Raw genomic sequence first — 17,229 nt, forward strand, 5'->3', positions numbered from 1 at the left:
CATGTTGTGAAGTGTTGACCAAGAGGTCCAGGCAGGCCTTCTCCTCCACCTTCCCCACCCCACCCACAGCACAATTCCGTATTTCATTCTCCGGGATCATCATTGAAATATACTCAGAGTCGCAAAGTGATTTCATGCTCTTTATTCAGCTCATAGTGGTGAGGAGGAATGAATGAATGTCCCCTCAAAGTATCTGCTTTATATACATTATTTACACAATGGGCTGCACATGATTGGCTAATTCCGGAATTCTACTGTAAGTCAATCAGGTTGTGGATTCACTTTTATCTGCAGCATGATTGGGTGGTTCCTGCCAACCAATCATACTGCTGCATTGTTCTAGGACCAATCAGACTGCTGCATTCTGAATCCTATTGTTCTAGGACCAGTCAGACTGCTGCCTTTTGGATCCTATTGTTCTAGGACCAATCAGACTGCTGCAGTTTGGATCCTATTCAACTCAGTACATAACAATCATCTTACAATATCTTGGCATTTTTCTTACCTGTTTTCTACCTGCTTGCATTCCATGATGATGCAAATTGGGAGCAGAGGGGTCAAACAAAGCAGATGCTGACTATTTATGCTTGTGCATCCTTTTGAACTTCGCTATTTTGGAGCAAACTCCCCAGATTCATCAGTCAGAGGGTTGGGTGTTATTTTAGAAAGAAAGAAAGAAAGAAAGAAAGAAAGAAAGAAAGAGAAGGTTACAGCACAAAGATTGTGACATACTACAATATAAAAATTGTAAAAGCTGAACATTAGAAATATCTACAGAAATACTTGTGCTGTCTGATAAAAAATACACTAGACATATCTAAGTGTACTGTTATAACCATATCCCATAGATTTAGCACTTGCTTTGGCTGTAATAATAAAGTTGTTAAAAGTATATATGGCAACAGAACAGCAAGCATCTAAAAGTTAAGCTTATCGACCTTTATGTAATTGCCAGAGCGTTTGTGGAACAGATAATATCGGGTAAGTGGGAATAAAGAATGAGGCTACACATTATCTTGAACTTGTTTGTTTCAATGGTTTATGAAAAGGCTCCGCCTTTCAATAAATTTACGAGGTGCTCATCCTTCTTTGTCTCTTCTGTAATAAGTAAGTTTAGCTAAGAAAGTCAATTGATGCTGCATCATAACATATCAAAATACCCCGGGGGTATTTTGTCCAGGCAGTGGTCAAGGGGCAACTTGAAGCAGTGACAAGTTGGTGTTGGGGTTTTTTTTGCTGGTTTTAAAAAGGAAAAGAGGAAAGCTCTCAGCCACTCCAGATTAATTCATTCACCCACCCTGCAAAATGTATGGAAATTACTGGTCCTAATATTTCCAGGGCCATCTATCAGGGCTGACCCACCCATGAGCTGAACTCTCACAGGATTTTGCCAAAAGCTGCGGCAGCTATGTGACTCCAGGAACCAAGGCTTTTTTGGGGGGGAGGGGACAAGAGCAGTGACATCATTGTGTTTTGCCTTAGGTGATGAAGTGGGATGGGCCACCACTGCCATCTATCATGATATCCTTCTGAATAGGCTGTCTGGGTTAAAGGCTGGAGGTACTGGACTGCTCCCCTTGGTTGGTTGGTTGGTTGGTTGGTTCCAGAAGACAGTGATGGGGAAATTTTGTTCTGCCCTGCATCAATTACGGCATAGATTTCCACAGATATGTACATCCTGCTGTTTAACATCTTGTATGAAAACACTGGGATAATGTCATCTGGGGAATAATAATAATAATAATAATAATAATAATAATAATAATAATAATAACAACAACAACAACAACAATAACAATAACAATAACAACAACAATAATAATAATTTTTATTTATACTCCGCCCTCCCCAGCCAAAGCCAGGCTCAGGGCAGCTAACACCAGTAAAATTACAATGGAAACATAATGCGGGGGGGGGACCAATTTAAAATACAGGTTAAAATGCAATTTAAAAAGCAGCCTCATTTTAAAAGTAGCCCATAAATCAAAACCGTAAGGGGAGGGAAGACATGAGGGTCAGACTGAGTCCAAACCAAAGGCCAGGTGGAACAGCTCTGTCTTGCAGGCCCTGCAGAAAGATGTCAAGTCCCGCAGGGCCCTAGTCTCTTGTGACAGAGCGTTCCACCAAGTCGGGGCCAGTACTGAAAAGGCCCTGGCCCTAGTATGAGTGGAGGTATTGCCAATTAGCAGTGACACCTGGCTGTACACCTCTCTCTTTTTTTGTCAGATTCAGGTGAGGCAGTGGTGGTTCTGAACCTGTCTTGGATGCTGTAATGGACTCGTTCCAAACAAGTCAGTGATATGGTTACTTAAGTGGTTTTCAGCCCATTTTGGGCCTTGCCAATTAAGGGGGAAATTGTAATTTGATGGTGCTCTTAAGCCCTAGGATTGCAGCATAGCTGGCCTCAGTAGCCCAGAGAACCTTTTATCAGCTTTCACAATGATAGATTAGCTATGACCCTATATGAGCAGGGAAAGCCTTTGGAGAGTTATCCATGCTCTGGTAACCTCCCGGAAACTTGGAAGCAATTCAAAATGGGGCAGTGAACTTATTAATGGAGGCTAGTAGAAGTGATCGCAAATGCTTCATCATCTCCACTGGCTTACAATGTGTTTCTGGGCCCACTTCAGAGTGCTGCTGTTAACCTTTAAAAGCCCTAAACATCTCCTCCTCTACATCCAGCCTATAAGATCGGAGACCCTTCTCCAGGTTGTCCTGCCTTCTCAGGTGAGACAGGTGATGGTGCCCTGGTCATAGAATTTTCTCCACAGAAAGGCTTACCTGCCACTGACATGACATGGTCATTTCAGCACCAGGCGAGGTCCTCCTTATTTTCCAAGGCCATTGAGGTTGTATGTTTTGAGTGTCTTTAGATATTTGACACTAATTGTTCCCCCCTTGCAATTTTTTTAGACTGGTTTTATGCAGATCTTGTGCTCGCTCACTCGCTCTTTTTGCTTTGATGGGTGGTTTTATGTGGTTTTGATGGTGCATTGGTATTGCTTTTAAATCTATTTTTGATTGTACTTTTTATTTTATTGATTTATAGGTTTTATGAACTGCCCAGTGGGGATTGATGTGAGGTATAAAAAACGTCAAATAAATAAGCAGGTCTATAAATTCCCTCTGGGGATGGGGCTGAGCTCAGCAAGTTTAAACGACAGTTTTACTATACATTTTGGAACATAGTAAGCTGCCGGATAGTGACTCAGATCACTGGTCCATCTAGTTCTGTATTGTCTACATTGTCCTAAATGGGATCAGTGATGGCAAGCAAGGTTTCCTGAAGGTCTCCTTGTCTTACTGTCAATCTTCCACTGCTGTGCACAGACAAAGAAGAGGGTTGTGTGTGTTTCAGGATTCACTTTCCCTTCATGCAGCCAAACAACCATGGCCATCATCCCACCCAATCAGAGCAAGCATCTTAGTGTTCCAAAGAAGGCTGTGCAGTGCACATATAAGCTGTGATATACCAAGTCAAACTATTGATCCATCTAGATTAGAGTTTCCCAGACTTGAGTCTTCAGCTGTTTTTGGACCACAGTTCCCATCATCCCTGATTACTGGTCCTGCTAGCTAGGGATGATGAGTATTGTAGTCCAAAAACAGCTAGAGACCCAAGTTTGAGAAACCCTGGTCTAGATTATCCTTGTCCAACAAGAAGCTGCCTGACACTGACTCAGACCATTCATAGGTCTAGCTAGCTCAGTATTTAGCTTGGCTTCCACTGTCAGACATGGTACACAGACCCACTGCTCAAGCAGAATGAAAAACATCCTTCCAGAAGTCAGCACACAGGCTAAGCAGTAGCCCCATAGTACAGGCTGCACAATACATGAGTCTACGACAGAGCTCAAAGGTAGATGACCAAGGGCTCACCCACGTTTACCTTTTGCCCCATGCTTTCTGGGCAGAGGTCTGTGCTTTAAAGTCCAACCCCGCAACTCTCCCTCCACCTCTGATTAGGCCAGCCCTGCTGGTTCACCAACTGCCTCCTCCATTGCCATGGAAACCTCATTTTTGGTGGAGTGGAGATGGACTCAGATGGCTGTCCCTCTCTTCCTGTGCTGTCCAGCCACAATGCAACAGAGCCCTTCTCCAGGTCGGCTCCTCAGCCTTCCCCATGCCCAACCTCTGGTTTCTCCTCCTCCGAGGAGTTTGGGGGGCTGGTTGATCATTGACTATGATGACTGAAACACCTGGAGGAAACCACATTGGAGGATGTTGAGCTCTAGCTCAATATTGCCTTCCCTAACCACCAGCAGGGTTTCAGGCTGGAGTCTTTCCCAGAGCTATCTAGAGATGCCAGTGATTGAAATTTGGGACTCTGTGCATGCAAAGCAGATGCTCTACCACTGGGGTAAATCCCTTTCCCTAAGATTATTTGTTATTTATTAGATTTATAGATCACCCTTCATCACAAGATCTCAGGGTGGTTCACAGATCTGAGATCTTAACTCAGGCATAGGCAAACTCGGCTGATGTTTTGGGACTACAACACCCATCATCCCTAGCTAGCAGGACCAGTGGTCAGGGATGATGGGAATTGTAGTCTCAAAACATTTGGAGGGCCGAGTTTGCCTATGCCTGTCTTAACTGGAGCTACAGCCATAAACCAAGTTTAGCATTAGCATGTCATGGAACAAGTCATAGAATTATAGAAGAAGAAGAATTTATTATTTATACCCTGCCCATCTGGCTGGGTTTCCCCAGCCACTCTGGGTGACTCCCAACAGAATATTAAACATGTGATAAAACTTCCCTAAACAGGGCTGCCGTCAGATGTCTTCTAAACATCGGATAGTTGCTTATTTCCTTGACATCTGGTGGGAGGGCATTCCACAGGGCAGGTGCCACTACCAAGAAGGCCCTCTGCCTGGTTCCCTGTAGCTTCAATTCTTGCAGTGAGGCAACCGCCAGAAGGCCCTCGGAGCTGGACCTCAGTGTCCGGGCTGAACGATGGGGGTGAAGATGCTCCTTCAGGTATACTGGGCCGAGGCTGTTTAGGGCTTTAAAGGCCAGCACCAACACTTTGAATTGTGAAGCTGGGACAAAAACTCCAAGGATCATCTAGCCTAACCCTCTGCGGTGCAGGGATCCTGCCCACTGCCATCTTTGAGGTGGACTCGAACCACCAACCTTTTGGTTAACAGCCAGGTGCACTGCTCCATTGTGCTCATTATCTTTGAGCTGCTTAAAATATATCCTCCAAGTTGTTTCCAGCTCAGGTCAGAAATATCCTTCTCCCCACCTCCCCTAACAGCTGTTGGAAAGCGTTGAAAGCATTCTGTATTCTGATCATTTCAAATGGAAACCGCTAACAAAACATATATCAATATAAGGACGTAGAGGGCACCAACGCTTCTGGTGCTGAGGAAAATTAATAAAGCGACTCATTAGCATGAGTTCAACTTGCTCCTCTTCTCTCTTCTCATTCATTGCCACAGATCCTGATTAACTGTAAAATATTCCCGGGTTTAGGACACACCGTCCTCCACCAGCAGCTTTAGCAGAGAAAGGTTATTAGCATTGAATGGGGACTGTTCTCTCAGGAGAGCTTTGCAGATAAAATGACCAGGGAAAGAAATAGCACAACTTCTCAAATTAGCATAATTAGTAATTATCTCTTAATAGCCCCACTTGGCTTTAGAGACTTGGCACTTGAAATTCCGCTTAAAGTTCAGTGAGGAAAAACAAATTTCACGCTGAAAATGTCTCAATAACACAGCTGAGCTGCTGAGGTAATCGTCTGGTGTAGGTGAAGGGATGAAGAGGAGCATATGGATGGACGGGGCAATTTTCCCGTGTTTGTGTGTGTGTCAAAAGTGCTAAACAAAGGTCCGGATGGTGCAAAGGCAGACCTTCATTTAGGTAAATTCCTTTTATTTCTCCCTCATGGAAAAAAAGAGAGACAGAGGAAAACACGGTCATTAACTAGCAGAAACCTGCAGTTCTTTGCTCTAGAATAGTGCAACTCAGCCCTCCCCTAAAAAGAAAAAAAAAGACCTATCAAAGGGAGAGGGTGGGGGGAATAACAGACAAGTTAATAAAGAAAACAGAAAGCTGTATTGCAGCTAGCCAGCGGCAGATTAAAACCTTTCTAATACAACTCCTGAATGTGAAGACTTCAGGCCAAAATCAAATAGGGAGAAATGATAGCCTTATTTCTTTTTCCTGGTTTTTGGTGGAAAAAAGCAACCCATTCAAGATGTTGTTGGCATTTCTGAAAGTTATGGGTTGTTGTGTGGTTTTTCTGTGTGTGTGGTTTTGTTTTGTCTTTTTGCATTTGTCGTACTCAAAAGCCACCAAGTCGTCTGCTACCACATCACAAGAATCTGCTTATCTGATTGTGAGTTACTCACCAGCGCGTCAAATTTGATTTACGCGTTGCATGGTTAGCTTGGCACAAATGTGGAATCTGAAACCGCAGCTCTGGATTATAGACGTTGTCAGATCTTTACGTTTATTCGTAGACAAAGAAGTACCCCTCAATGTGCTGCATGCCCCATGTGCATGAAGCAAATGGAATCTCCTCTAGGAATGACGATCAGGAGAAATTGTCATGTACTCAGTGGTAGAAAACGGAGGCATAGCTCTTGTAAATGTTGAGAGATCTTGATGTAGAAGAAGAATGGAAGAAGCTTTGGTGTATCTGTTCGATGTTGCAATAGGACAGGAAATGGGAGGATTTCTGTGCAGTCAGCTTGAGAAGGGAGGGATGCATTAATAGCAGAAGTTAGAGTTCACCTGCTATGTGGGTATTTTGGATCTGCTGGTAGGTATTATGGTCTCTATACATTAGCTGTTTCCATGTTATATTGAATGTTTATAGGTGTTTTCAGACTGTCGCTATCTTTGGGTGGAATCACATAGGAGCAAATTGCGGATGTGTGATTAAAGTTGTTTTGGAGCTCTTGTGCGACAAACCTGTTTTCCCACCTGAAATTGGGCTGTTTGTGGTAAGGAAAGTGATGGGGAAATGCGCTGGAAAATTTCAGATAACATTTACTTGATGTCCACAACCTCTCCACAAATGAATACTCATGAATAATCAACATTGTCTGACTCCCCCCCCCAAAAAAAATAACTTTGTGCAAATAAATCAAGATGAGTGCTCAATAACCAGGTCACCTGGAAGCTACATTAATAACATATCCAATTGTTTTGTGTGCTGCCCCCCTCCATGGAATTTGTATTGAATTTTTTTTGTATTTGACTTTATTTGCGATGTTTTTAGATTTTCTTTGAAATGTGAAGCCGTGCATAAATAACCTAAATAAGCTTTCAAATCAGCAGTAGGAAGAGACTTTTAGAGGAAAAGGAGCTGATAAGCAGTTGAATGCAAGAGACCTGCTTTTTCTACTTTGACAGCCAAAGATCTGAGAAGGCCTTTTACAAGGAAATACATCAGGTGGCTGTTGGGTTTCCTGTCAAGTTCCTCTGAAGAAGCTTTATGGGACCAGTTTCTGCCTTGTTTATTTTCAATTTAATGGGTTTTATTTTGCATTGTAAGGCATGTAGACAACATACAGTAGCTGAAAGTGGGTTTTGGGGCTCCGTTAGTTGCAGAACTTCAGGACCAAGGACTTCAAGACCCCATAACCCCCACTTGGAGGAGGGTTGGGAGCAAATGAAGCCCAAGGTTCAGGCTGCTGCAACTGCTGATCTTAGATTTTTAAGGTGCAAAAGGTGGTGTGGAAGAACTTCAAAATTCCAGCCATGCAGCTTAAAGTGATGGTTGAGATCTCAGTAGTGGGAGTGGACTGGGAAGGCACCTGCCTGCCACCCATTCTGTAACTGACACTGACAGGAAGTAGGAAACGTCATTAACAACATAAGCCTGGTTCCAATCCCACTTCCTGTCAGTGCCATTTACAAATGGCAGCAGGTCACCCAGTTTGAGTTTGGCATAGACCCCTCTCAGATCAATGGAGTTGCATTACCTAAGTCCATAGATTTCAGTAGGTCGTCTCCAAGTTTGAATTGGCTGGGGAACACCCTGTACAGTGGTACCTTGGTTTAGCAACTTAATCCGTTCCAGAAATCCATTCTTAAACCAAAGCATTCTAAAACCAAGGTGTGCTTTCCCATAGCAGCAGGGGACTCAATTTACAAATGGAACACACTCAACAGGAAGCAAAACATGTTCTTATTCCAAGGCAAAGTTCACAAACCAAAACACCTACTTCCAGGTTTGCAGTGTTCTTAATCCAAGTTGTTCATAAACTAAGCTGTTATTAAACCAAGGTACCCCCTTATTATCATTATCATCATTCCCACTACAACTAGGGACTGCCACCATCCATCATGTTGCTCACCATCCATGACAACTCCCCTGACCTTACACCTCACCCAGCCCCCCCAGCCCCTCATGATTCCTTCAACCCACCCATCCTCTCACAGCTCCTTAAGTGAGGTGCCATGGTTCCTTCAGGGCTCCTTTATCCCCTCATGCCTCGATATCCTCACAGCCTATTTGACCTCAAGTGGATTATGGGCTCACGATACTGAACGCATGGTTCCATGTGGACATGAGCTATGGGGAAATCACTGACAGTGACTCACTCAAAGACCTCAGTGATCAGGCAAGGATCACACAATCCTTGAGGGACCCTGGACCCAAGTTAAGGAGTCTTGAACCTGGCCCAGTAGCATATGCAGGTTTTTGAGCATTGGCGTTATCTCCTGGCAAAAGTCTGTCTCACTGCAGGATTTTGCATGAGCTGCAGCCTCAAAACCAGGACTGAGGGTGTATTGATAAGAATAAGAAAATAAGAATAAGAATAAATTTATTATTTATACCCCACAGCTGGGTTTCCCAGCCACTCTGGGCAGCTCCCAACAGAATATTAAAAAACACTATAGAACATCAAACATTAAAAACTTCCCTAAACAGGGCTGCCTTCAGATGTCTTCTAAAAGTCAGGTAGATGTTTATTTCCTTGACATCTGAAGGGAGGGCGTTACACAGGGCAGGAGCCACTACCGAGAGGGCCCTCTGCTCTTGTTCTTCCTGGGAGGCACCCTGGCTGGTGAGAGAGGCCATATGTGGTAGGAATATTCTGGCAAAAGGGGGTCAGTCGTTTGTCCCATGTTGCAAAATGAGGAGTGATGTGAAATTATGCCTCTTAAAATTAAGAGTCCCCTGGCAGCCCTAAGGTCAGTGGTCTCCTGGGCTGGGTAGGAAGAAGATCCCAAACCCAGGACAGTAGCTGCTATGTAGAACAAAGTTACTGTTAGGGAGAACAAAAGAGCTCTCCATTTTCGTCCTTAGAAACAAGCACTGCTTTGATGTCAAAGGGCCCAGAGTGTTTTCCAACACAGACAAAATACGAAATATGAAGATAAACTGCTCAGAGCAAGTTGACAGCTATTATAAAACCAAGAGGCTGACACTCTTGTGACCAGATGAGGGGAAAAGGCCTTGGCTTGAAAACTCTAATTAAGGCTAGCCAAGGTCCATTAGCTCATCTCCACTTGTAGCGTCTTGATTCACACCCTATGGATCACCCTTATTATACCAGTTCTAGGTGAGAAATGTGATTAAGCAATCTGCTAAGGCTGTGTTTTTCAGCCGTCTCTCTCCGGCTCTGAAAGCTTTTCAAACAACCCTTTATCAACCCATAAAATCCAGCTCAAAATACAGAAAAGTGTAGGAAGGCAAGGAAAAGGAAGAGGATGCGAGGAAAGAAAAGAAATAGAAGTGGATCAAAAGAGATGAAATGACATGCTGAAAAAAAGCATATGGAAATGAGAACTGAATTAATGGCAAATGTGGTGTGTGTGTTTTTCAAAAACAAAAAAACAGATCTACAGCAAAGTCAGATGCAAATATTTACATCAAGCATGAGGAGCAGAGGAAAGGCAAGGGAGGACAGCCACACAGAAATCAAGCTAATTTCTTCTCACTCTCCGTCTCTCTTGTGCTGATCCGAACAAAGGCCTTATTCACGGCAGCACAGCAGTTGCTTCAGTTAAGCAATTCTGAAGGCCTGAGAAATCTCCGGTGTCAGCCAGAGTCTGTCGGGAGCCATTGTGTAATATCTACAGTATATTTTGGAAAGTGCTTTTCTGTCTGTCTGTCTCTCTGTCCATTGCTTTGTTCTCTATATATTTGGATGCCTCTCAAGGTACTGCTGCCAACCTCTGCCCAAGGGTTCCCAATGTGGGGTGGGGATCTTCGTTGATCTCTGGACGCCATTTTGAATTAACATGGCAGACTGAAATGTGATGTGGTGGGTTCAAACTCATACTCAAACTCAAACTGTTTAAAAAACACCATGGTTTTTTTGGTTTCTAAAAAATCTCAGGCAGTGCCAGACAATGCCCGCTGCTATGTATATGCTATGCTATGTGATGTGTGTGTGTGTGTGTGTGTGTGTGTGTGTGTATATATTAATGTTTTATTAATGTTCCTTCCTGGCCACCTAGAGGAGATCTTTACGCCACCGGCAAAAGTGGCTGTTTACAAGTTTAGCTTAACGTATTGAGCTGGACCTGAGTGAGAAATGAAGAGACATCAATAATTTTTCCTCTTCGCAGACATATTTGCTGTGCTGTAGGTGCCATGCTGAAACTATATTTTATGACCACCAGGCATTTGACAGCTGATTCATTTGTTGTGTTGTGTTTCAATGTGGAAACCTACCTTGAGGACTAGGAAGTGGAAAGGGCCATAGTTCAAGGGTTGATCATTGACCTTGCATGGCCCCAGGTTCAGTTTCCGGCATCTCCAGGTAGGGCTGGGGGAGACCCTGGCCTGAAACCCTGGAGAGCTTCTGCCAGTCAGTGTAGGCAATATTGAACTAGATGGACCAGTGGCCTGATTCAGTATAAGGCAGTTTTCTATGGTCCTATCTTCTAAAGGGAGGGTGCAATTTTTTCTCATATGAAGTACTTGTTTGTGCAATTGTTACCAGATTAAAGGACCTGCTGCGTCATACCCTCCAAAGGTGTAAAATTCTGCCTGTGTTTGCATTTATGTCAAAGCATAGGATTGTGTCAAAACATAGGATTCACTCAAGAATCACTTCCCATGACTTCCATGGCATACCCTCCAACATTTCTCCGATGGAAATAGAGACGTCCCAGGGTCAGCTTCTGTAAATCCGGGATTGTCCCTTGAAATTAAGGACACTTGGAGGGTCTGCTCTAGATATGAACACTATATCCAGATTAACTGGTTTGTTAATTTTAAATAATTATGTGAATTTAAAAATAGCAGCAAAAAAAGGAATCACCTCTATTCCTTGCCTCCAAATACCTGCCCAAATGAAAGTGTCACTATTTTATTTTATTTATTTATTTTTAAAGAAATTATTGGTTTTACATAAAGGTTATACATAACAAACGTAACAATTCCAAAAAGAAAGAAAGAAAAAGGGTTCTCTCGAACCTTCAGACCTCCTTCCCTCCCTCCATGGGTTCCATTTCTAAATTTTATTCCTGCATTTTTTACTATATCTATTACATAGCCATAGTATCCAAAATTCATGTTATTTTACAAGTGTCATTGTATTCCTGCCAATGATTTCAGCTGTTTACAGTGGTCTCTCAGGTATATTACAAAATTATTCCAGTCTTTCAAAAAAATAGTTGGTCTTCCTGGTTTCTGATCTCTCCCGTCAGTCTTGCCATTTCTGCATATTCCATCAGCTTGCCACTCTTCTCTGGTCAGTACTTTTTCTTCTTTCCACCTCTGGGCTAAGAGCATCCTTGCTGCTGTCGTTGCATACATAAACAGTCTTTTATTTTCTTTTGGTAGTTCCGCACCGAAAGTGTTGCTATCTTCACTGCTTCCTCCTCCTTCGCTCCCAGAATGCATTCAGACTAATTTGGCAGGTCTCCAGTGTAAGGAAGGGAGTTCAGTGAATTCTACTGAGAATACCAGCAGCATCGTCTTGAAAGAGCCATGTGCCCTTAAACATAGTGCACAGATAGACAGGGCTGTCTTAAGCATATGCGCCTCTGAGGTGCAAAGATCCACCCAGCACCCCCCCAAAAAAAATTAGTTTAGCTCCCAAATTAACTTTTGTTATGCTTATGTCAGACACAACACTTATGCCTTATCTCTTGTTTACAAAAGAAGGGAGGAAAAAGAAACAAACTTTTTTATTTGCTCATTTATACACTTACCATTCGTTGTAAAATGAAGAAAAAATGCAGCTTGTGGAATTCACAGTGTGTGCTCTGGGCGCATTTTTGCAGAAATGGAAAACTAAAATCAAGTGCTGAAACGCATGTGTAGTAGAGCCCTAACTACTAAGTAGTTAGTCAAAGAAAATGCCGACAATTAGCGAAAATAAACATGATTATTTTTAACCATTTCTCTAAACGAAATTGAACTGTAAGTGATGAATTTAAAACGCAATTTGCAATGTTTCACTCGCGGCACCTTTGTCATGACTGATCTCGAGCCACCTGCGTGCCGCCGGCGCAAGATCAGGTGTGTCAAAGGTGCTGCTGACCCTGCTGCCGCATAGCAGCTCAATACAATACGTAACATAATCTGAGGCAGCTTCAGCAGCGGGCACCTAGCGCCCCCCAGAATTTGGTGCCTGGGTGCCCCGCAACCCTTGCACCTCTGGGTAAAGACGGCCCTGCAGATAGATGTTGTTATCAGGATCCTGTTGGTGCTGTGGGGTCTCTGAGACATTGTAAAGGGAGCAATCTCCTGTTGGGATTGTGAATTGGGTTCTCAGTAAGGTGGCCATTTGTCCTCTTTTACCAAGAAGAGTTTGGATTTGATATCCCGCTTTATCACTACCCATTCTCCTTTCCCTTCCTCCCCCACAACAAACACTCTGTGAGGTGAGTGGGGCTGAGAGGCTTCAGAGAAGTGTGACTGGCCCAAGGTCACCCAGCAGCTGCATGTGGAGGAGTGGGGGAACGAACCCAGTTCCCCAGTTTACGAGTCTATCACTTTTAACCACTACACCACACTGGCTCTCTAGACAGTTGTTTGTTTGAAGGTGTCTCCTGCTTAAAGGCCTCTCTGGTTCAAGTCTGGTTTCAAGAAAACTGGTAAGAAGGGAGATGCCGTGCAGGGAGTTTGCACCAGGTAACACCTCGGCAACAGACTGAGGGGGCAAGCAGCAGGTCACTTGGTCAGTCTTACTCAGCTATGGTGAGATGTATTTCTATTTAAATGGTAGCAATTAATTCCATACGTGCATCTATAAATTAGCATGTGGAAATCAGTGAGCTCTGTTGCCCTTTTCTTTTCCTCTTTTTGGGCAATGTGAAAGCCAGCTGCCCTACTTATTGCCTGTGGAATAATTGTGTGGGAAATGTAGTGTCTTGCTGGAGTTGTCATTAAGTGTGCGGCCATGATGTTCCTGGTTTCCTTTTTCTGATTTCCTCCCCTGACCCCTCCCTGTGGCCACCAAAGCAAAACCAACAGCTTCAGCCAAGAGTCCGAGCAACTGAAGCACCACCAGAAGCTATACGGCGAGCTCCATTTGCGAAGCACTCAGAGTTAAGCAAACGCTGTATTTTATGGACTTGCTAAGAAAAATATCAAGCATTTTAAAAGGGCAAGTAAATTAGAAAACCCAGCAGACCCAAGAAGGTCTGCTTGCTTTCATCTAATGAAAGTAGGTCAATGTTTTATGCTGTTCTCATTAATGTCATTCATTCCTTGATTCTTACTAATAAAATCCAATGGCTAGTTAAGCATTAGAGATGGGCAGGAGTTCCCCAAAGAAATGATCTTTTTTAAAAATAAATAAATAAACAAATGAAATGTTACCAAGCTTATATAGCATTCCTACTTTGCTTATCTGTGTATACCAGATGACTAAAAGATGCAAGTGGCAAAAAATAAGAAGTACATTATATTAAAGTAATATGGAATGGCCTCTTTTAGCATGGACTAGCATGGCGTGCTTTGGTCCATGGAGTCACGAAGATTCAGACACGACTAAACAACTAAACAACAACAAAGTTATTTGGTTTATAATTATTTGGTTTATTCTACGGGGGGGGGGATTTTTGGATTCATACTTCGTGTTCTGTGCTGATGCTTATGTAAAATTAGACTTCCTTAATTCTACTATGCTGTGTTGATTAACCACGATGGAGCTGTATACACATTGGTAGCTCTGCATTGTGTTGCAGAAACCTGCAACTCTCCAAATGTTGTTGGACCCCTTCAGTCTGGTGGTCAAGTATGATAGGACTTGTAGTCCAGCCAACAACATCTGAAGTCCCATAGGCAGGAGCAGAGGAAGGGAGGGAGCGTTGGTGGCGGGTTGCCCTGGGCGTCACCACTGAGGGGGGTGACAAAATGGCGGGCGGCACTCACCATGGGACCTGTAGCACACCCGAGCCACGCATCTCTCCTGAGAGTTATGCGGTGGCTTGGGCACCCGCAGGCTCCTTGCTGCCCCAAATGGTCTGCCCGCTGCCTCCCCTTCAGCTGTAGGGCAGCTGAGGGGGAGGAGACTCCTCAGAGGCCCTGCGGAACATCTTGCCCTGGCTTATCCAGCCCCGCGGGCAGCTGGCCCCACCCCCACAGGAGGCTGACCCTGCCCCTGGGCACAGGGCACACACGCCACCCCAGGCACCAGATCGGCTTGCTCCATCACTGCCCACAGGTTCCCAATTCTTACTCCATATAAATTAATAAATAATAACACATTGGGGGAGAGAGAAAACAAATAGTTCCAATCTGGTGAGCTCTGCACATTCACATGTCCGCATGGATCCTATTCTCATTCAAACTCTCTTCTGCCCTTGGCAGTATCCTCAAAATAAGCAGTGCACACTGGAAAAGTAATGCATGCACAGTTGCAGAACTGCATTTTGTATTGGGACGAAACTCTCTTCTTTGGCCTTTCGTTTTATTTTACTTACTTCTTTTAGGGCTACATTAATGAGTTCTTATCTGGCTCGAATGGTGGGCAACTAGTCAAACACAGCAAACTGCTGGTCCCGGCAGGAAAAGTTCCTCACCATGCCCATCAAAGGATGCAACTTTCCACTTCAATGGGGGCTGCATGAAGGAGGGTGTACATTAGGCCGCTTTCCATAATTTTCTCCAGGTCAGAGCAATGTTGTTTGGAAAGCAGAGAGATAAGGACAGGTCTGCTTTCAACACAGAACCTTTGATAATTTTGAGCACCCACGATATGATAATAGGGCAACATCTCCCAGAACTTGTAAAATATCTCTTAACTCAGAGGCCCAGCTTTGGTTGTCTGTGTCAGACAAACAAACAAACAAAAGACTAGCATCTCTGCTTAGCCTTGGCAGCCACCACAGGGGGAAAAAAAACCTCCTCTCCTTATTTTCTTCCATAATCACAGAAATTCCACCTTGCCTGCTGAGCCAAGGACACCTACCAAGCAATTTAAGGTATTAGCAAGTAGAGGGGCCTTGTAATTAAGGGATAAATAGGACAAGTGCCCTATTTTACCAGGTAGTAATCTAGCTGGTGAGTGGATAAAACAACATGGCATGCTGTGTTTACTTCTCCCTATGTAACTGTCAAAGTTTACTGCAAGCCTTTGCATATACCTAAGTAACCTAGGTGCACTTTTGAACCATTTCATTCAGACTTGGTCAACACATAGTTGCACACTGAAACTGTCTGCCTTGACTGGTTTTTTTGTTTGTTGTTGTTTTGTATAGGCAAATTAGTGGTACTTTGGGTTACAGACGCTTCAGCTTACGGACTCCGCTAACCCAGAAATAGTACCTTGGGTTAAGACCTTTGCTTCAGGATGAGAACAGAAACTGCACAGTGGCAGCACGGCAGCAGCGGGAGGCCCCATTAGCTAAAGTGGTACCTCAGGTTAAGAACAGTTTCAGGTTAAGAACGGACCTCCAGAACGAATTAAGTTCTTAACCCGAGGTACCACTGTATTCTCATCATGAATGGAAACATGTCTGTGGGAAGGCAAATTTGAGAGGGTCCTGGATTTTGGAAAGGGTAACGATCCTAGTGTGCTGAAAAATGAATAACATTGCTGGAATACGGCTCTTTACCTGTGAACTGGGGCAATGTCATCATAGAAACAGACTTGGTTCCTATTTGTCCATTCAGTTCCATGGGGTGAGCAGCAGGTCTGTCTGTAAAGATGGACAAATCTGTCAGCTTCAGTTTCTCTCTAACCTTACATTAAGTTTGTGGCTTTTCCCCCCTATGCTCTTCTTTCTAATATACTCATCTTCAGAAGCAATTTCCCCTAATCCCATGCATTTTTCTATGTATACTTTCCCCTAATATTTTTGCTTTCGTCCATATTGCTTGGCTGGAGAACTGCACTGCAAAATTCAGAGCCGTGTGAATTTCAAAGGGTCTCTGTGTTTTGGTTTGCATATTGCTTTGGAAAATGTAAATTTCGTAGCGCTTCATAAGAACTGCAAATTTATGCCCCGACCCCTATCAGTGGGCACACACAAAATACATGTACAGGTGTGGAAGGGACACAAAGAATCATCTAGACCAACCTGTTGCAATCCAGGAATCATAGCTAAGCTTCTCTGCCTTGCCTGACACCATTCTTGCTCCATCATCCCAATACCCCTAGGAACAGATTATGTATAGTAACCACAAATCGAAGCTTTTCCGTTTATAACACTCCATTGGAATTGCCTTCCCAAGCAGGTTTTCCAGGCTCTGTTCATGCTTTCTTTTCAGGGCAAAACTGATCCAAGCACCCTTAACATTCAGTTGTATTGATGTGCACACATTGGTTTTTCTGCTGGTTATTTTAGTCGCTGTGCTTTGACCAGTTTTATTGTTACCCTGTTAATAAGTTTTTAGTTTCTAAGCTGCTCTGAGAGCCTTAGCTGAAGAGCAGCTATAACAATAACCTTAAATATGTCCTCCCCCCCAGAGAAGATGTTCAAAAATGTTTTTGGATGAGACAGGTGTGCACGGAGTAAGAAAGTGTGGCTCAGTTGTCATTTCTTTTTCTCCTCCCTCTGAAATTGTACGTAATGAATTTTGCCAAGATCAAAATTGAAAACACAGGTGAGTTTTAGGAAGAACGAAGGTTCTGAAGTCCTGCCATCCCTTTCACGTTCTCTTGGATGTGACCCTCTCAGATAAGAGATATTCCTTTAAGGTAGCAAGAGATGTCTGGCAATAATGGGCACAATACGCTGACCCAGCAGAACAATGGGTCCTTGGGAATCTCTTCCTGTAAACCGCCCACTGCCTTGTTAACTGCAGATCTCCTATACAAGGCAAACACTACTTAAACATATTCCTGGTTTCAT

The 17,229-nt window shown here is 43.6% G+C and overlaps 1 protein-coding gene across 8 annotated transcripts in view; it reads left to right on the forward strand.

Annotated features, from left to right (window-relative positions):
* ADARB2 (adenosine deaminase RNA specific B2 (inactive)) overlaps positions 1–17,229 on the forward strand; it is a 359,347-nt gene that overhangs the window by 28,833 nt on the left and 313,285 nt on the right. The gene's annotated exons all lie outside the window — the stretch shown is intronic.

This window comes from Podarcis filfolensis (genome assembly GCF_964270895.1).
Source record: "Podarcis filfolensis genome assembly, chromosome: 12".
NCBI classification, from domain to species: domain Eukaryota; kingdom Metazoa; phylum Chordata; class Lepidosauria; order Squamata; family Lacertidae; genus Podarcis; species Podarcis filfolensis.